Source organism: Cervus elaphus, chromosome 16 (assembly GCF_910594005.1).
Source record: "Cervus elaphus chromosome 16, mCerEla1.1, whole genome shotgun sequence".
In the NCBI taxonomy this organism is placed as follows: Eukaryota; Metazoa; Chordata; class Mammalia; order Artiodactyla; family Cervidae; genus Cervus; species Cervus elaphus.
This window is the reverse complement of record NC_057830.1, coordinates 3372275-3391009: the sequence shown is the minus strand read 5'-3', so window position 1 is coordinate 3391009 and position 18735 is coordinate 3372275.

Here is an 18735-nt window from a genome sequence, read left to right as displayed (position 1 = left end):
CAGCAAAGTAATGTCTCTGCTTTTTAATATGCTATCCAATTTGGTTGTAACTTTTATTCCAAGGAGTAAGTGTCTTTTAATTTCATGCCTTCAGTCACCCTCTGCAGTGATTTTGGAGCCCCCAAAAAAAATAAAGTCTGTCACTGTTTCCACTGTTTCCCCATCTATTTGCCATGAAGTGATGGAACCAGATCCCGTGATCTTAGTTTTCTGAATGTTGAGCTTTAAGCCAACTTTTTCACTCTCTTCTTTCACTTTCATCAAGAAGCTCATTAGTTTTTCTTCACTTTCTGCCATAAGGGTGGTGTCATCTGCATATCTGAGGTTATTGATATTTCTCCTGACAATCTTGATTCCAGCTTGTGCTTCCTCCAGCCCAGCATTTCTCATGATGTACTCTGCATATAAGTTAAATAAGCAGAGTGACAATATACAGCCTTGACGTACTCCTTTTCCTATTTGGAGCCAGTCTGTTGTTCCATGTCCAGTTCTAACTGTTGCTTCCTGACCTGCATACAGATTTCTCAAGAGGCAGATCAGGTGGTGTGGTATTCCCATCTCTTTAAGAATTTTCCACAGTTTGTGGTGAACCACACAGTCAAAGGCTTTGACATAGTCAATAAAGCAGAAATAAATGTTTTTCTGGAACTCTCTTGCTTTTTCAATGATCCAACAGATGTTGACAGTTTGATGTCTGGTTCCTCTGCCTTTTCTAAATCCAGCTTGAACATCTGGAAGTTCTCGGTTTGCATACTGTTGAAGCCTGGCTTGGAGAATTTTGAGCATTACTTTACTAGCATGTGACATGAGTACAATTGTGCGGTAGTTTGAACATTCTTTGCCATTGCCTTTCTTTGGGATTGGAGTGAATACTGACCTTTTCCAGTCCTGTGGCCACTGCTGAGTTTTCCAAATTTGCTGACATATTGACTGCAGCACTTTCATAGCATCATCTTTTAGGGTTTGAAATAGCTCAAATACCATCACCTCTACTAGCTTTGTTCGCAGTGAGGCCTCCTAAGGCCCACTTGACTTCACATTCCAGGATGTCTGGCTCTAGGTGAGTGATCACACCATCGTGATTATCTGGATCGTGAGGATCTTTTTTGTATAGTTCTTCTGTGTATTCTTGTCACCTCTTCTTAATATCTTCTGCTTCTGTTAGGTCCATACCATTTCTGTCCTTTCTTGAGCCCATCTTTGCATGAAATATTCCCTTGATATCTCTAATTTTCTTGAAGAGATTTATAGTCTTTCCCCATTCTGTTGTTTCCCTCTTTTTCTTTGCATTGGTCACTGAGGAAGGCTTTCTTATCTCTCCTGGCTATTCTTTGGAACTCTGCATTCAAATGGGAGTATCTTTCCTTTTCTCCTTTGCTGTTTGCTTCTCTTCTTTTCACAGCTCTTTGTAAGGCCTCCTCAGGCAGCCATTTTGCTCTTTTGCAATTCTTTTTCTTGGGGATGGTCTTGATCCTTGTCTCCTGTACAATGTCATGAGCCTCTGTCCATAGTTCTTCAAGCACTATGGACTAGTTCTTCAGAGACCCCATGGGGACTGAGACAGACCGTGTCTGAGCACCTCCTGTGGACGTGCGGGTCAGCCGTGGCCTGCCGCGGGGTCAGGGGCATTCCGTGTAGCGGTGTGTGCAGGGGACCTTTTGAAGGAGGTCGCCATTGTCTTCATCACCTCCACCATAGTTTGGCCCCAGGGAAATAACAGGGAGGGAACACAGCTCCACCCTTCAACAGAAAATTGGGGCCTTGCTCAATAAATCTTTAACCCAATTTTCTGTTGATGGGCGGGCCTGTGTTCCCTCCCTGTTGTTTGACCTGAGACCAAACTATGGTGGAAGTGATGAAGATACTGGCGACCTCCTTCAGAAGGTGCACCCACCATGCAGCAGGCCCCTGGCAACCCACGCCTCCGCCAGAGACCTGGACCCTCCCGGGCAGGTCTGGATCAGTCTCTTGTGGGGTCACTGCTCCTTTCTCCTGGGTCCTGGTGTGCAGAAGGTTCTGTTTGTGCCTCCAAGGGTCTGTTCCCCCAGTCCTGTGGAAGTTCTGGCCGTTCCGTGGTGGGTTAAAGGCGACCTCCTCCAAGAGGGCTTATGCCATACCCACGTCTGCGCACCCAGAGCCCCTACCCCTGCAGCAGGCTACTGCTGACCCTCACCTCCTCAGGAGACCCTCAGACACAGGTCTGGCTCAGTCTCTGTGGGGTCTCTGGGTCCTGGTGCACACAAGATTTGTTTGAGGCCCCTGAGCATCTCTGGCGGGTATGGGGTTTGATTGTAAACGCAATTTCGCCCCTCCTACCATCCTGTTGGGGCTTCTCCTTTGCCCTTGGACATGGGGGATCTTTTTTGATGGGATCCAACATTCTCCTGCCGACAATTGTTCAACAGTGAGTTGTAATTTGGGGGTCCTCGCAGGAGAAGATGAGCACACGTCCTTCTACTCCGCCCTCTCGGAGCGGATGAATAATGGCTCTACAGGGCTGTGTTATTTTCCGCTGCACAATTACGTGGACCAGCGATGCGTGTACGTATGTGCGGGGCTGTGCTTAGGCATTCAGTGTTGTCCAACTCTTTGCGCAACCCCATGACTGTAGCCCACATGCTCCTCTGTCCCTGGGGACTCTCCAGGCAAGAATACTAGATTGGTTTGCCATGCCCTCCTCCAGGGGATCTTCCCAACCCAGGGATCGAACTCGGGTCTCCCACATTGCAGGCGGATTCTTTACTCTTTGAGCCACCTGGGAAGCCCTATCCCTAACTACTGGGCCTCCCTCCCGTCCCCTCATCCCGCTCATCTAGGTAACCACAAAGCACAGATTTGAGTTCCCCATGCTATGCAGCAGGTTCCCACTAGCTGTCTATTTATGCATGAGTGTATATAGTAATTCTTATTCATTCCGTGTGCATCTAGCTCCTATCAAAGAGTGCTGCCACCAGACATTCCCACCAAAGTCTGGGTGTTCTCTTCATATAATTCTCAGCTGCCTGGGCTCTCACAGTGATGGCTGTGAGCTCACCTGAGGTCATTAAACATGTACTGTGTGCCAGGCTCTGTGACAGGCACCTACCAAGATACATAAGGCAGCCCCTTAGGTAGTCTACCATAAAACAGACAAGGACACAACTCAGAGCGGCAGATCCTCATAAGACAGCTACGCATCCTTCATGAGGGTATTGACTTCCAACATCACCTCCTTCAGGAAGCCTGCCTGGATTACCCCCCAGCATCTTGAATTCTCTCCTCTGAAGTCTCTAATGTCATATGACTCAACACCTCCTCAGTGAGAAGAAATGACTATTTCTTACCTTTCTACGCACCTATGTCTGCTGATCTCCGGTGAGCAACACCCCCAGGCTCCATTTTCTTTCCCATTGTATAACTGTGATGGAAACTGGATCCAACTTCTTTGTTTCCTGGCTTCGTAATATAAAAGAAAGAATTCTTAACCCAGAGGCTACCAACTTGCTTTAATTTCACTTTTGAAGACACGGATGAGACATTTTCCTTTCTGGTGTCATGAGTCCCCATCTACCAAATGGGGCTACCTCCCTGGACTGTCATAATGACAAAACAACATGAACCCCAGTGTGGCTGAAACTCTTCACAACTTATTTCCAAGGTTTCCTGGTCCTTCTCCCCAGAAATGCCACTGACTTCTCACACATCCCAGCAGAGCCTGGACCCCAGGCAGGGCAGGAGCAGTCACATGCAATTAAAATTTCATTACCTTTCCCAAGTAGAGTACAGTACATTTACTAATATAATTACACTGCAATTGTCAAAGTCAATGAACAATGTGCATTTCCGAGGCAGTGTCCTCAATAATTATAGCCCCTTCTTCCCTCCTAATCCACAGGGTCACGCATCTCACCCACTGAGGTCTTCCTACCACTCAGAAGAATAGCCTAACTTTCCTAGAAGAAATATCAGGGTGGGGATCAAGGGCTGCTTTTATTTTTCCTATTTGACTACTCCGGCCATCCTCATGGCAGACAGAGAACAGAGGAGAGAAACAAAAACACCCCTTCCTTCTCAAAGTTCCAATCTTATGAAACCCATCTCATCTTGTCCTGGAAAAACCTCAAGATACTTACATGTGAATTTTTGATGCTCTTGCTCTGCAAACACACCTCACCTGGGTGAACGCTTTCTCTGCATCCTCTATGCAGGGTTGCTGGCATTCATGAGATAAGTTCCCAAACTTACACCCTTCTTACATCATCTAAGCAGAGCAAGAAGTTTACCCTGCAGGGAGGCATTTCTCTAGCACATCTATAAAGGCATGAAAACCCCAACCTAATGCTGTCCTTGGATAGAGCAGTATAAGATCCTTGGTCGTGTCGTCAGAGCTGTGACATGCGAAGTTCTTTAGACTTTCCCAATCTCCCTGCTGCATCACCACCTCTGAGTCTCTCAGCAGCCCCGTGCACTGAGTCTTCTTCCTGTTTCTCAAGGAAGGAACAGAGACTTGAAGAGATGAACAGATGGAACCAAGAATATTCAGCTAGGAAGGTATAGGGCCAGGATTCAAACCAAGGCTCCTGGAAAGGCTGTCCCCCCACCCCGGACCCCCCACACACACCGTGGTGGAAAACAGACAATGCCGAGCCTTCTCCAGCCCTGAATCTTTCCAACAGAGGCTTCCGTTTCCAGCTCAGCTCTGGAACCTCCTGCAAGTCACTCATGTAGATCGTCTCTGGTTCTCACTCAAAGAACCCTTCAGAGCCCCCAGATCAGAATGATAGGCTTGCTGCAACGATCATTTATTTTCTGGCTTCCCCATTAGGCCATAAGCTTCGTGATCGCACTGATACTCTTCACAGATAAATCCCCACTACCCAGCAGAGGGCTGGACCCATACATCTGTGTTGTTTAGTCACTAAGTTGAGTCCAACTCTTTTGAGACTCCATGGACTGTAGCCCACCAGGTTCCTCTGTCCATGGGATTTCCCAAGCAAGAACACTGGAATGGGTTGTCATTTCCTTTTCCAGGGAATCTTCCTGACCTAAGTAAGGATTGATCCCGCGTCTCCGCATTGCAGGCAGATTCTTTACCACTGAGCCACCAGAGCAGCCCTGGACCCGTGCACAGAGGCTTTTAATGAGAATTTATCAAACAACTGAATGAATGAATAAATTAATGACCAAATACAGGGCTCTCAGGAAACATACTTTTTGATCGTCTAATTTCCCCTTTGCAAAATGGCAACTATCATATCCACGCTGCAGGACTGTTGGGAGAATTGAAAAGAAGGTGTATAAAGCACTTAGCTCAGAGCCTGACACATAGTAGGACCTTCATTAACAGTGGCTGTTATTATTATTACACAATGCAAAGTCTCCCCCCACACAGCCTGCCACTTCCGCCCTCAAGGAAATGAGTTGATGGGACTTGTGCTGTGTGGCTGACATTTTCATGCAGATGAGGAAAGTCCATTAGCACCATCCCCTGCATTTTGGGAGCTGAGCTGGTAAATTGCTTTCTCAACACACTGCGTTCACCGATATCAATGTGATCTCAGTCCTGCTCAAACCCCTGATCTTGAGTCCCCAACACTTGCAACCCAGGGGTTGTGACTGTGGTCGAGGAACGCTTAAGTGTTCTTCACAGCTTGGTGATCAGATAGGAGCACTGTCCTGGGAGCCTGGGAGACGGCCACAGCTCCGAGTGTGCTGAGAGCCTTTACATAAACCACTCCTCCTGCAGGGGCTCAGTTTGCCCACCCGTGAACCGCGGTGATGACATCCAGCTCATGCAATGAATGTTAATACTGTTCCTCGCAGTGACCAGTAGTGGAGGGTTTACGAGGTGTCACGAAGAGTGCTGAGTGCTGACGTCAGCACATCCTCCCAACAGCTCTTTTCAAATCAGGTGATCATCGTCCCCTTTATTCAGATGAGCAAAGGAGACTCAGAGAGGGTCAACAATAACGCCTGACGTAACCCAGAGCAAAGGTTCAAACTCCGGGTCTTAACCACCAGGCTACCCTGTATCTTGATCACGATGAGGTGAGATGAACTCGGCCCCTAAAGCACAGATGGCCCTGAAGTTCTGTGATGTTGGTTCCAACTCTGCCACTTACTTGGGTAGATCACATTTGAGACCTTGGGTTACTCACCTGTGAAATCGGGGTGTTGAACTCAGCGATATCCAAGGTCATTTTTTCATTTAAACCTCCTAGACTAAGATCCCAGAGGTGTGAGTCCATTGTTGGATGAAGATGACTGACCTGAGCCCCTTAAGCCTCACTTGAAGGTGATGAGATACAGCGCACTGGAGGCAGATGGTCAGACAGGCCTGGTTAGAAGACCAGCGTAGGGTCCTTCCTGGTGGAAAAAGCACCTTGGGTCTCAATTTTCCCATCTATGAAATGGAGCAAGTACATCTAGCCTCACAGAGCACTTGTAAGGATCAAAACCAAAGTCCTCACCCTGGCCTAGCAAGTCCTGTGACCTCTTCCCCCCACCTCTCAGACGTCAATTCCTGGGCTCTTGTTCATCCGCTCTGCTCTGTCCACATGCTCCTGCCCCAGGGCCTTTGCACCTGCTCATCTGTCTTCCTGGTTAACCTTTCTCCGGGTACCAGTATGCTCCCTCCCTCATCTCCTCCAAGTCTTTACTCAAATGTCACCTTCTCTTAGGGCCTAACCTGACTGCTCCATTTAAAATTGCAGGATGAATTGGGAGAGTAAGAATGGTATATATATAATGGGCTTCCCTGCTGGCTCAGGTGGTAAAGAAACCACCTGCAATGCAGGAGACCTCAGTTCAATTCCTGGGTTGGGAAGATCCCCTGGAGAAGGGACAGGCCACCCACTCCAGGATTCTGGGGCTTCCCTGGTGGCTCAGTTGGTAAAGAATCCGCCTCCAATGAGGGAGACCTGGGTTCAATCCCTGGGTCGGGAAGATCCCCTGGAGAAGGGAACGGCTCCCCACTCCAGTATTCTGGCCTGGAGAACTCCATACAGTCCATGGGGTCGCAGTCCTTCTATTTTATTTTAATGCATAAGATAGATAACTAATGAGAACCTCTTGTATGACACAGAGAGCTCTAGTCAATGCCTCGAGGTGACCTCGATGGGAAGGAAACCCAAAAGAGAGGGGACACATGTATCTATACACCTGATGCACTTTGCTGTGTAGCAAAAAAAAAAAAAAAGACATAACAATATAAAGCAACTATACTCCAATAAAAATTTTTAAAATTAAAAAAATTTTCACACCTCTCTTCTCACTCACCTAAGTCGTCCCTAATCCTGATTCTGCTGCACTTTTCTCCATGAGCCTTATCACCCTCTGACATCCTATATATCATCTATCTCTTCCCACTAAAATACTGGCTTCATGAAAGCAGCCAGCTGTCTCCCTGCGGTGTCCCCAACACCTAGAACAGTTCCTGACACACATTAGGTGTTTACTAAATACTTCGCAAATAAACACATGGATAGGTGTATGTATCCAAGGAATACATATTTTTTCCCTTCTCTTCTCCTTTAAAATTAGTCTCACCGTTAACAGAACACGTGCTGAGAGCCAGGGCCTGCGTTCATTGTGCCCCCAAAGGTGCCATCACCGACACCCGGAGCTTCAGCACCTCGATCCCCAGTCATCAGAGAGGCCCCTCTCTACCTGCCATTTTTCGCATCCCTGGTTCTCCCCAAACCAGTCTCTCAGATGTGTTCATGGAACCAGTGAATCTTTTAATTAAAACAGTCTGCTGTGATGAATCTGTTATTACAGAGCCTTACCTATGTAAAACATTAATAATACAAATTTCATTTGTTTATGTCAGTGCCAAGCATTAATTTTTAATAGCAAAATGTATGAGTTATGAAAGGCATTAATGCAAACCAAATCACCAGCTGAGGATGAAAAGGAAATCTATTTTTTAGGGTAAGCAGTGGCGATGAAATATTATTGTGGCTTCCACGCAAGAGCAAGAAAAAAAATATTTCTTCACCCTTCAGCAATAATTAAAAAAAAAAAAGACCCAGGTGAAAAAAGAACTTTATCATCACCTCAACATTAGTTCTACATTGGAACAGAGAGCTGTCTCTTTTATCTTATGGGGTCTCTGGTGGTAATTTCAAAGCAAGAAGTTTATGCAAAATTGTCCTAATTACCCACCCCAGTCACATTTATATTTCTATGGTAAAATATTAATAATAATTTGTTACATTTGAACAGCATGGTATAGTTTATGAAGCACTTTGATTCATTATTTTGATTGATCCCTGCAACTCTGCAAGACAGCTGGATGTATGCCCATTTTACAGGTGAGCCCACTGAGGCCCAAAAAGTTTCAATGGCAGGACTGGGACTGTAGTTAGTACATTTAGCGAACAAATAAAGGAAGGTGGGTAAGAAAAGGCAAGAAGGAAGGAAGGGAGGACGATTGGAGGGCAGGCTGGCTAGAGGATGAGAGGGAGAGAGAGGGAAAGGAAGGGAGGATGGAGACAGGAAGCCCAATTAAGGCTCAGGTGACTCACTCTCTGCCACACCTTCCCTTCTGCAGATCCATTCTGGCCCTCCTCTGCCCCACTTCTAGGGCCCAGGAAGCTCATAGCTGAGGACTTTACCATCAGCTTTCCTCCTCCCCACATTCAGCCCCTGGGAGCCCCACCCCCAGGAGATCAGCAGGTGGGAGGAGAAGGAAACAGACACTGTTCTCGGGCCCAACGCCCCGCCCTCCTCTTTTACCACCACCCTGCCCCCGGCTGAAAAGTGAAAGTCGCTAAGTGGTGTCTCACTCTTTGCCACCCCGTGGACTATACAGTCTATGGAATTCTCCAGGCCAGAATACTAGAGTGGGTAGCCTTTCTCTTCACTGGGGGATCTTCCCAACCCAGGGATTGAATCCAGGTCTCCCTCATTGCAGGAGGATTCTTTACCAGCTGAGCCACCAGGGAAACCCAAGAATACTGGAGTGGGTAGCCTATCCCTTCTCCAGGGGGTCTTCCTGACCCAAGAATCGAACCAGGGTCTCCTGCACTGCAGGCGGATTCTTCACCCCCTGAGACATCAGGGAAGCCCCCCACACACAATGCCCGCTTCCACCAGGTTCCCCCAGGTACCCTCTGTCTTCCCCTTGTCCCTTCATCCCTAGAGATGCTAACAGCGCCTCACGTGATGCTAGTCTCTGGGTACTTCAGTTCCCCTCATTCTCTTATCCGGGCTCACACCTTTGTAAGTGGTCCCTGCAGTAAACAGTCTTCAGCTGAATCATCGCAGTAAACAGTCTTCAGCTGAATCATCCAGAATACATCTGCAGTGACTTCTCATTCCTGCTTGGAACCTGACCTATATAGGCATGAGTTCTCTCACCCCACTATCTAGATGGAATTGGATCTATCAATATGGAAACTGATCAAAAAATTTAAAAAGATCAGCTATTGTTTTCCTGGAGCTTCTCACTTCACTAAAGGGTGTTGCAGTCAGTTAACTCAAAACCAGTATTTGAGTTCATGGCCTCTGCTATTAGATCCTGTCACATTCTGATGGTCACCTAGAACAGTGGGAGGCTGATACTGCCCTTATTGAGAGGGTATTAACAGCACAACGGAAGTCAGAGCCTTTTGCACAAAGAGGATGGGGAGGATACTAGTATTTGACACTTAATTGTTCAAATATTTATAAATGTACACATGTACCTTCTCAAGTAGCATGTATATGTTTACACATCAATCTGTTAAATAGATATATCATCTCCATTTGTAGGTGAGGAAATTGAGACTCCAGAGCTGTGGCTAGCTTGCTTTTCTAAGGCCATTTCTTCTTCTTATTATTATTATTATCAAAATTTGTCTTTTATGGAGTGCTGCTTCTTGAGTAACATGTTGAATTATCATCACATTTAATCCCCTCAACAACCTACAGGCTAATTCTACTTATTCCCATTTCACAGATTTGGAAACCGAGGCTTAGGTCAAGGAAGAATGCATCCACTGGAGCCCAGGCTTGCCAAGTCCAAAACATGTGCCCCATTCTGTGATGCCACAGTCATCCTGATGAGGCAAGGCCACTGGGCTGCCCCTCTTTATCTCACATGTAGCCTCTGCCACAAAATAATAAGCACTCATTCATTCTCAGCCACCCCTGGAATCTCCATCACGCTGGGTCTGACCACTCCCCAGGCTCAGGTGGAAGACTACGTTCTCTGTTATCTGCCTTCCCCACTCACCACCCACTTCTCTTCTCGGATGCCTGTGGCTCTTTTTAATTTCATTGAAGACTGAAGCCAAAGATAAAATCCTAAGATGATCAAAATAATTATTCCTGGGAAAGAATTAATCCTGTGGCCCTTCAAGCCTGATAGATTTTTAAATTTTTAATTTTAAAAGTAAGGCACCGACACCACTATAATATCAGTGGTACAGAAGGGGATCAAGTAAAAAGCGAATGCCCCTCTCCTCTCCTCTGGCTCCCAAACCCATTTCTCAGAGGTAACCACACACGGAATTTCTGTTTTGACCCCCACAGAAATTGTAATATGTTTGATGCAAATGGGATTAGGTTAGACAAACTGTCCCACGGCTTGATTTTCTTCCTCTGACTATGTATCTTAGACAGCCTTCTCTGCCAGTGCTTGGGTGGCATTTATCCATTCATTAGCTATTTATGGAGTGCTGCACTCTGCCAGGCCCACTGGTGAATGACTCAGTCTTTACCTTCATCATCACCTTCTTATGAGCAGCTGACACATGCGACGCCCTTCACACTGACTTTCTTTTATTACCAGAATGACCCATGACTTGGGTACTGTTAACACCTGCATTCTCAGAATAGGAAATAGAGGTGTTAAGAAGTTAACTAACTCACATGATGTCACGTCACCTCTTAGGTCCTGGTGGATTCGGGATTTGAATCTAACTCCAGATCTCAGATTCTTAAGCAAACCCACAGTTCTTATCTGCATTAAGTTCACCATCTCAGAGGTAGAGTTGGGAGACAATATGATAAATTTGTATGCTTGCTAAGTCATTTCAGTAATGCCCAACTCTGTGTGACCCTATGGACTGTAGGCCGCCAGGCTCCTCTGTCCGTGAGATTCTCCAGGCAAGAATACTGGACTGGGTTGCCATGTCCTCCTCCAGGGGATCTTCCTGACCCAGGGATTGAAACTGCGTCTCCTGCGTTGCAGGCAGATTCTTTACTGCTGAGCCACGAGGGAAGCCCCAGTAAATCCAGAGGCAAATTCTACCTAAAGAGAATTAGCAGGTTGCCTAATATTACTTAGAACACTTATGATAATTCATTTAGTCATTTCCCTGTTGACGGACGTTGAGGACATTGACATTCATGACTCCAAACAACATACAGTGAACATCTCAGGCCACCTGGCAATGGGCAGCTAGAGGTGTAAATTAAGTTCCTAAAAGTGGAGTTACAGAAGCAAACAGCACATGCATTTTAAATTTTGATAAGTATTGCCAAATCACCCTCCAAAAAGCGATGTCCATTTGAGTGTCTGCCTGGGTGTATGAGGACCCATTTCTGCATTCTCACCAGGACTGGCTATTAGGGATCGCTTTCATCTTTTGTGAAAAACAGAATTTCATTTCTGTTGTTATTTTCATTACTCTTCCTTTGAGTGTGCTTCTGTGTATTTATTAACTGTGGTTACTTCTTGACTTGGACTCATTATCTTGGGGGAGAGAGTGTGACCTAATGGAAAGAAACAGAGATCAGAACACAAGAGATCTGGGATGTAGTCTCAGTAGCAAGACGTACTGGCTGGGAGGTCGTGAGCGTGTGGCAGATCTCAGGGCGGGGATCCTGGAAGAGAGGAGGACCGTGGCCGTGAGGAACCGAGAGGGACTTCCATCCCAGGCTGCATGCTCAGCGGGAGGATTCACCCACTCCACACGAGGCACGCCCGAAGCCTAGAAGGTGCATTTGGGATAGGGTGCATTGACAGGAGTAGGGGGTCTGCTGGGGTCCCTCACATCTACTCTGAGCTTACAGTGCACAAGCTGAACCACTAATCATCAACTGAGATGAGGGAAGCACACCCCTTCTCGCCCCTGCTCCTACTACAGCGCCAGAGGGGACCACGCGGGGAGAGAGAGCAGGTCTGTGTGAGTACGTGGACCTCCCCTTCGCACCCCACCCAGACCTCTGAGATCTCAGCTCTCGACGGTTTAGGGTTTTAAAGCAAGCTTTGAAATCTAATGTGAGTTTGGAATTTTTTAAATACGCAGATGTGAATCTTGATGATAAAAATAAGACTAATAAAGACCAAAAGTAACTGACAGTCTTGGAATCAACTCGAGCTGTCTCTACAAGAGTCCTCGGCTCAGCGCACGGCGGGGATGCGGCGGGCACAGCTGGTGGCCGTTAAGGGGGGGAAATGTAAGCGTCTCATATTTATATTCCAACCCGTTAAGACTCTTCATTATTAGTAAATAATGAGAGGATTGACTCAGCTGATCTTTTCCACTTCTCTAATTCTGAGATTACATGATTTATTCATTCGTTCAGCACGCATTTGAGAAGCGCTTGGGCACCGAGAGCTGTGCTAAGCCGTGAGCAATTCTCGCCATCCTCCAGGAGCCCTCCACCAGCGGGGATGACGGAGGCTCCGTGGGAGGGACAGGCACAGAGGTGTGAGTGAAGCCACGCCACGCGGGGGCCGCACGGAGGTGTCAGAGACAGCCTTTGGGAGGAAGGCGCAAAAGGAGTGGGAGGAGCATCAGAAAAGGTGGGAAGAGTTCTGGGTGAGGAAAGGGGAGTGCTGGTCAAGAATGGGACTGTATCCAAGCCCCGGTGACCTTGTCTTCTGAAGTAAAAGCCTTTTCCTTTAGTCTCCCAAGTCTTCTCTGTGTCTCAAAGTGCTGTCTCAAGAGTTCATGATTAGGAAATCTGGTGATACAGAAAGAAAGAAGAGCTGTCAGGCTTAAAAATAGTAACAACTTAGAATATAAATCAGCCCCATGATAGAATCAGGGACCCCCACCCACCAGTTCCATGAAAGATACAGATAAAGGCCGGACAGACATTCCCAGACCCCCACCAGATGGAAACTGCTGACCACAAGAATATAGACCTGAGACCAGTTGAAACCAAAAGGTTGATGATGCTTGAATACTTCACCTTGATGCCAACCAAGCCGAGAATTGTGCAAGAGCTGGTCATGCAACCGGCGGTCCCCTCCCTCACACTGCCTTTATTTTTCTACTTAATTTATTTATTTTAATTGGAGAATAATTGCTTGGCAATATTGTGATGGTTTTTGCCATACAGCAACATGAATTGGCCACAGGTATACCTCACACTGCCTTTAAAACCCCTTCCCTGAACTCCACCAGGGAGTTCGGGTGTTTTGAACATGAACTATACCCATTCTCCTTGCTTGGAGCCCTGCAATAAACATGGAATTTTTTTCACCACAACCCAATGTCAGTAGCCTGGCTTTACTGCACACTTGGGCAAGTGGACTCAAGTTTGGTTGGGTAACAAGAAGTGAGGAGGGAATATTCCAGGCAGAAAACACTTGGGATCTGGCAGGGAGATCTGATTGATGCTCAGAGGAACTGCACAGGGGTTAAATGGTGGGAGCAGGTGAGGGAGATGATCCCACAAACAGCAGAGTGGGAAGGCAGGCGTATGAGCTCGACTTGGTCCCCAGGATAACGAGGAGTCACAGGAAGTCTGGGGGCAGGGATGTGTCTCGGTCAGAATGTGTTTAGAAAGATGACTCTGGATCAAGTCTGCTGAGCACGTTGCAGGGGCTGGAAAGAGAACGGAGCCAGACCAGTGTGCGCTTCCAACATCTTGGTGTCTAGTCCCCCAAGGAAGCAGGGTCAGGAAAGCGCCCTTGTATACCATTCCTCCTGTCCCCACAAGCAACAGAGCCATTTCCCCTTCTTTGCAGAGGTGCTGTCCCAGCAGAGTGGGGTCCTGCCAAGAGGTCCAGCCTGAAATAGGAGGCATGGTGGGATGAGGTGGGGCAAGAAGCTCGTGGGTCTCATAGCTGTTAATTCTGTCATATCGATTTTCTCCCAGAACATAACACACAGTAACGCTGAGGAGGCTCCCTACATACAACACAAGCTCCAGATTTGCCGAGCAACAGTGCTGGCATCTTCCATGAAAAATCATGTCCAGCACAGCACACAAGAGGTGAGTGCCAACCTTGGAGCTTGTGGCAAAACCCTCTGGAGAAAGGGAAAAGCACCGCCCTTTGGGGAATGCGTTCAGACCAGCACCCTCCATAATGGAAAGGAGAGGGGATACAGTTTTCATTAAAGCTGCTGGTACTAGTTCAGAGACAGAGAAATCTGGGAACCACTGAATGTGGTTCTCTTTTCCAAGTTTAAGCAGTTAGATCATAAACAGCCCACAGGATGGTAAGAATCTGGACATGCTTCTGCGGCATCTTCATCTTGTACCCCCAACACTGTCCTAGGACAGGAGACTGTGGTCCTACGCTCTCTGAGATTTCCAAGTGGCTACCTCTCCTGCTTGGCACAGACCCCCACCCTTGCACACTTTCTCTCTTTCTCCGTGGTCCTTTTATTTTTTTTTTATTTTTTTTTTCATTTATTTGTATTAGTTGGAGGCTAATTACTTTACAATATTGTAGTGGTTTTTGTCATACATTGACATGAATTAGCCATGGATTTACATGTATTCCCCATCCTGATCCCCTCTCCCACCTCCTTCGTCCTTTTAAACTCTTTTCTTCAATGCCCTCCCATCCCCTAAATAATTCCTATTCACCTTGTGTGCATCAATTGTCAATAATCTTCAGTCATATTTGGTTCTTTTGCAGGATATGGTTCTCAGGCCACAAGGGCAGAAGAGAAGAAGTGTATTCATTTCCCAGGGCTGTTAGAATAAATGATCACAAATTGGGTGATATTTAAATGTATTTTCTCCCAGCATTGATGTCAACATATTGACAGGGCCATGTTCTCTCTAAAGATACTAGAAGAGAATATTTCCTTGTTCCTTCCTAGCTATTGGTGGCTCCTGGCAGTCCTCGACATTCCTAGGCTTGTAGCTGCCTCCCTCAGGATGGCCAAGCTGGTTGGCCTGAGATTGACTCCTAAGCCGGCAATTGCCATCGCAAAATCTCCAGGAATGCCCACTCCTGTCAACCTCAGTTTCTTCACCTGTGACTGGGATGCTGCCCTGGGTGTCTGTGAGGGTCACACGAGATCATGTGTTTTTAGGATGTATTTACACACCTGCCCTATTCCAGAAAGGATTTGCGGCACCTGTGGGATAATGTGACCACAGCACGTAGCATATCACCCAGCATGTACAAGGTCTTCATTCACATGAGCCTCCCTCCCCAAAGAAAGTGAAAGTGAAGTCGCTCAGTCGTGTCCGACTCTGTGAAACCCCATGGACTGTAGCCTACCAGGCTCCTCCCTCCATGGGATTCTCCAGGCAAGAGTACTGGAGTGGGTTTGCCATTTCCTTCTCCAGGGAATCTTCCCAACTCAGGGATCAAACCGGGGTCTCCCTCATTCCATGCAGACGCTTTAACCTCTGAGCCTCCAGGGAAGCTCAGCAATTCAGTCTAATTTAATGTGAAGAGAATGCAGCGGCCCAAATGAATTAGGCAAATGTAGATACTTTTAGAGAAGTAGTAGTCTTAACCAATGGATCACCTATCCAGCCCATAAAAAAAGAGTAACTTTGGAAACTGGGTAGCAGCATGAAGATGTTATGATGCAAGTAAAAAGGCAGTGAAAACATTTTAAAGGTGAGGAAGGCAGTAAGTAACACTGCGTGTACATTAGGTTTGACAAAATATGTTGATCTAACAAGATGGCAAAATTTTTACTTCCCCTCTCCCTATCCCTACCAGAATTCTTTTGGTGAGAAAATGGCATTTGTTTGGGCAAGTTACTTGGGGAGAAATGGGCTAAATGTGGGAATCCACCTGGGTGAAACAAGGGGAAAGTTTCCCTGAGGCTCCAAGAGCAGATGGTCATAGAAGAGGAGTTGAGGAGGGAAGGGAGAGGAGAGGGAGCGGGCAGACAGGCAGGGACCCCCGGCTGTAGGAGGTGGGAGACCTTTCCATGAGCCTCCACGCGTCAGACAAGCGATAGGGCGGAGCTTGCTCAAGCGCCGAGGAAAGTGGCTGGACTTTGGGCTCAGACAGATGCGAAGAAAAATGAAAATCAAGTGTACGACAGAGATCAGGAGCAGAGCAAACCCAGGGAGCAGTGCACACGGAAACTCTCTGCAGCCCGGGGAGGAATCCGCACACTCCTACCCTGAGTCAGGGCATCAGGAGGACGGTGCGGACCTCCGGGTTACATTTGTCTACGTGCACAAAGATAGAAAGAAATGAGAATGGGTAGTACGTCATGATAGAAAATTGTAGTTGATTTTTTTCTTGAGTTAAAAAGTCATTTATGGGCCCTGCAGAAATTTTGAAAAATACAGAAAAGCATAAGGAAGAAAAACCACTCTTGGTATTTTGCTGTCTGTCATTCAAGCCCTCCTACATGTGTTTGCTTGCACCCAGACTCCCACATACATAGGTACACACACACACACACACACACACACACACACACATGCGCGCACGTGTATTAGGCCACATACACCAGATTTTCTGCCCTCCACTTTTTCTACCTGACCACATAATATGAGCATTTCACACGGCCTTAAATTTCTTCCTCTCGTTCACTGTTAATGCGACATAGTATTCCACATGATGATAGTACACCATTTAACCACTCTCCTGATTTTGGAATTCACTCTTCTAAATAAAGTCCCAGTAAATGTCCTTACACATAAACTTTTGCAGATAGTTATATATAGTTAGAGTTAGGAATCCATTTCTAGAAATATAACTGCTGGGTCAAAGAAACAGATGTATTTGAGGCTTTGGTCACATTTGCCCAAATTGCCTTCTACAGATAATGCACCTATTTGATACACCATCAGCCATATAAGAAAATGTCTGTTTCCTCCACAGGCTCACTTAGCACTGGGGATAGTAATCTTCTTTATTTTTTCTGCCGGTTTAACGGGTGAAAATGCCATCTCGGTTTTGCTTTAATTTTTGTTTCTGTGATCACCATGAGATTCATTATTTGCTCTTGTTTGTCAAGTCGTAGACTTTGTGTTCCATTTGTAACAATTTCACACTCACATCCTTTGTCCATTTTCTTATTGAAGCTGCTTTTATTTTCTCGTGTATTTTCTAATCATTTGTCTGTCATATATTCTGGCAATATATCCTTGGTTTATATTGTCTTTTGAACTTGGTTTATAGAAATTTTTTTTGTTTTATTTTTTTTAATTTTTTCATTTATTTGTATTAGTTGAAGGCTAATTACTTTACAATATTGTTGTGGTTTTTGCCATACATTAACATGAATCGGCCATGGATTTACATGTGTTCTTGAAACATAATGGTTTTTTAAAAAGTTTTGGCCACACCATGAAGCTTGTGGGATCTTACTGACCAGAGACTAAGCCTGCATCCTCGGCAGTGGAAATGCAGAATCCTGACCACTAGATCACCAGGGAATTCCTAGAATGGGTTTATTTCATTTAGTCAAACCTACTAATATTTTCCTTTATTGTATGCTTTCACTACTTAGGTTTACCCCATTCTGAATCAGGTAAATATTTACTCTTTTTTTAACCCAAATATGCTTCCTAAAATTCTTCTTATCTTCAGCATACTTGGAATTGAGTAATCTACATGAGGCAGGGATCTGAATCCATGTATTTTATGAATAGTCAATCCCAACATCATTTATTGACTGATCCATTCTTTTCCACTAATGTGAAGGTCCCCTTTGTTGTGGGTGGTAGTTCATGAGCCCTTACATAGCCAGGAAAGTCTCTCTGTTGACTATGTTTGACTGGGTATAAAATCTTGAATCACAAATTTTTCTCTCAAAATTGTTGTATCACCTTCTAAAATTCGGTCTGTTTTCCATATTTTTCCATCCTCTGCAAAATTTTACACAGAATAGTTCTTTGTTTTATGAAGGTTTAGAAGAATTTACACATCCACCTAAGATCTCACCATTTTAGTGGTAGATCTTTGTGATTTTCCCCCAAGTTCTGCCTTATTGATAGTTATGTCATGCCCATTAGATCATTTTTATTTCATTTTATTGTTATCTTTCCTATAAAATTATTCTGTTTATCCAGATTTTCAAAGTCATGAACAAGAATGTTTATGTAATATCAGTATTTTGCTCACATTTCTGTTTTATCCAAGTTTAGATACTCTTCCTCCTGTTCTATGTCAACTATTTTTTATCCCTTTTAATTATTGAGACTGTCAAAGGTTGCTTTGTACTCATTTCCAAAAAAATTAAATCCTAGATTTATTTACCAAGTTGCCTCCTCTTCTTCCTCATTTAGTCATGTCCTCACTTAAATGTTTTCTATTCTTCTTTCCACTTTCCTTGGGCTAACTTTGTGGTCCTCTCCATCCTTCTTAAGTTGAATGCCAAGTCCATGTATTTTTTTTTCTTTCCTGCCTGAAGAAATTACTAAAGGCTGTGAATGTTCCCTAGGAGATATCTTTGGCACTATTCCATCATTGTTGATATGCTGTATTCTCATTGTTCATGCATTTGCCACAGTCTATAATTATAGTTTGTTTTGATTTGATGATTGTCGACTAAAGAGTAATTGAAATTCTTCCTTATCTCATCCAACATCCTTCTCAGCGCTCAACTTGCCTTCTTTGACTTTCTGATTCTTTTTCCAGCAGACCATGTCTTC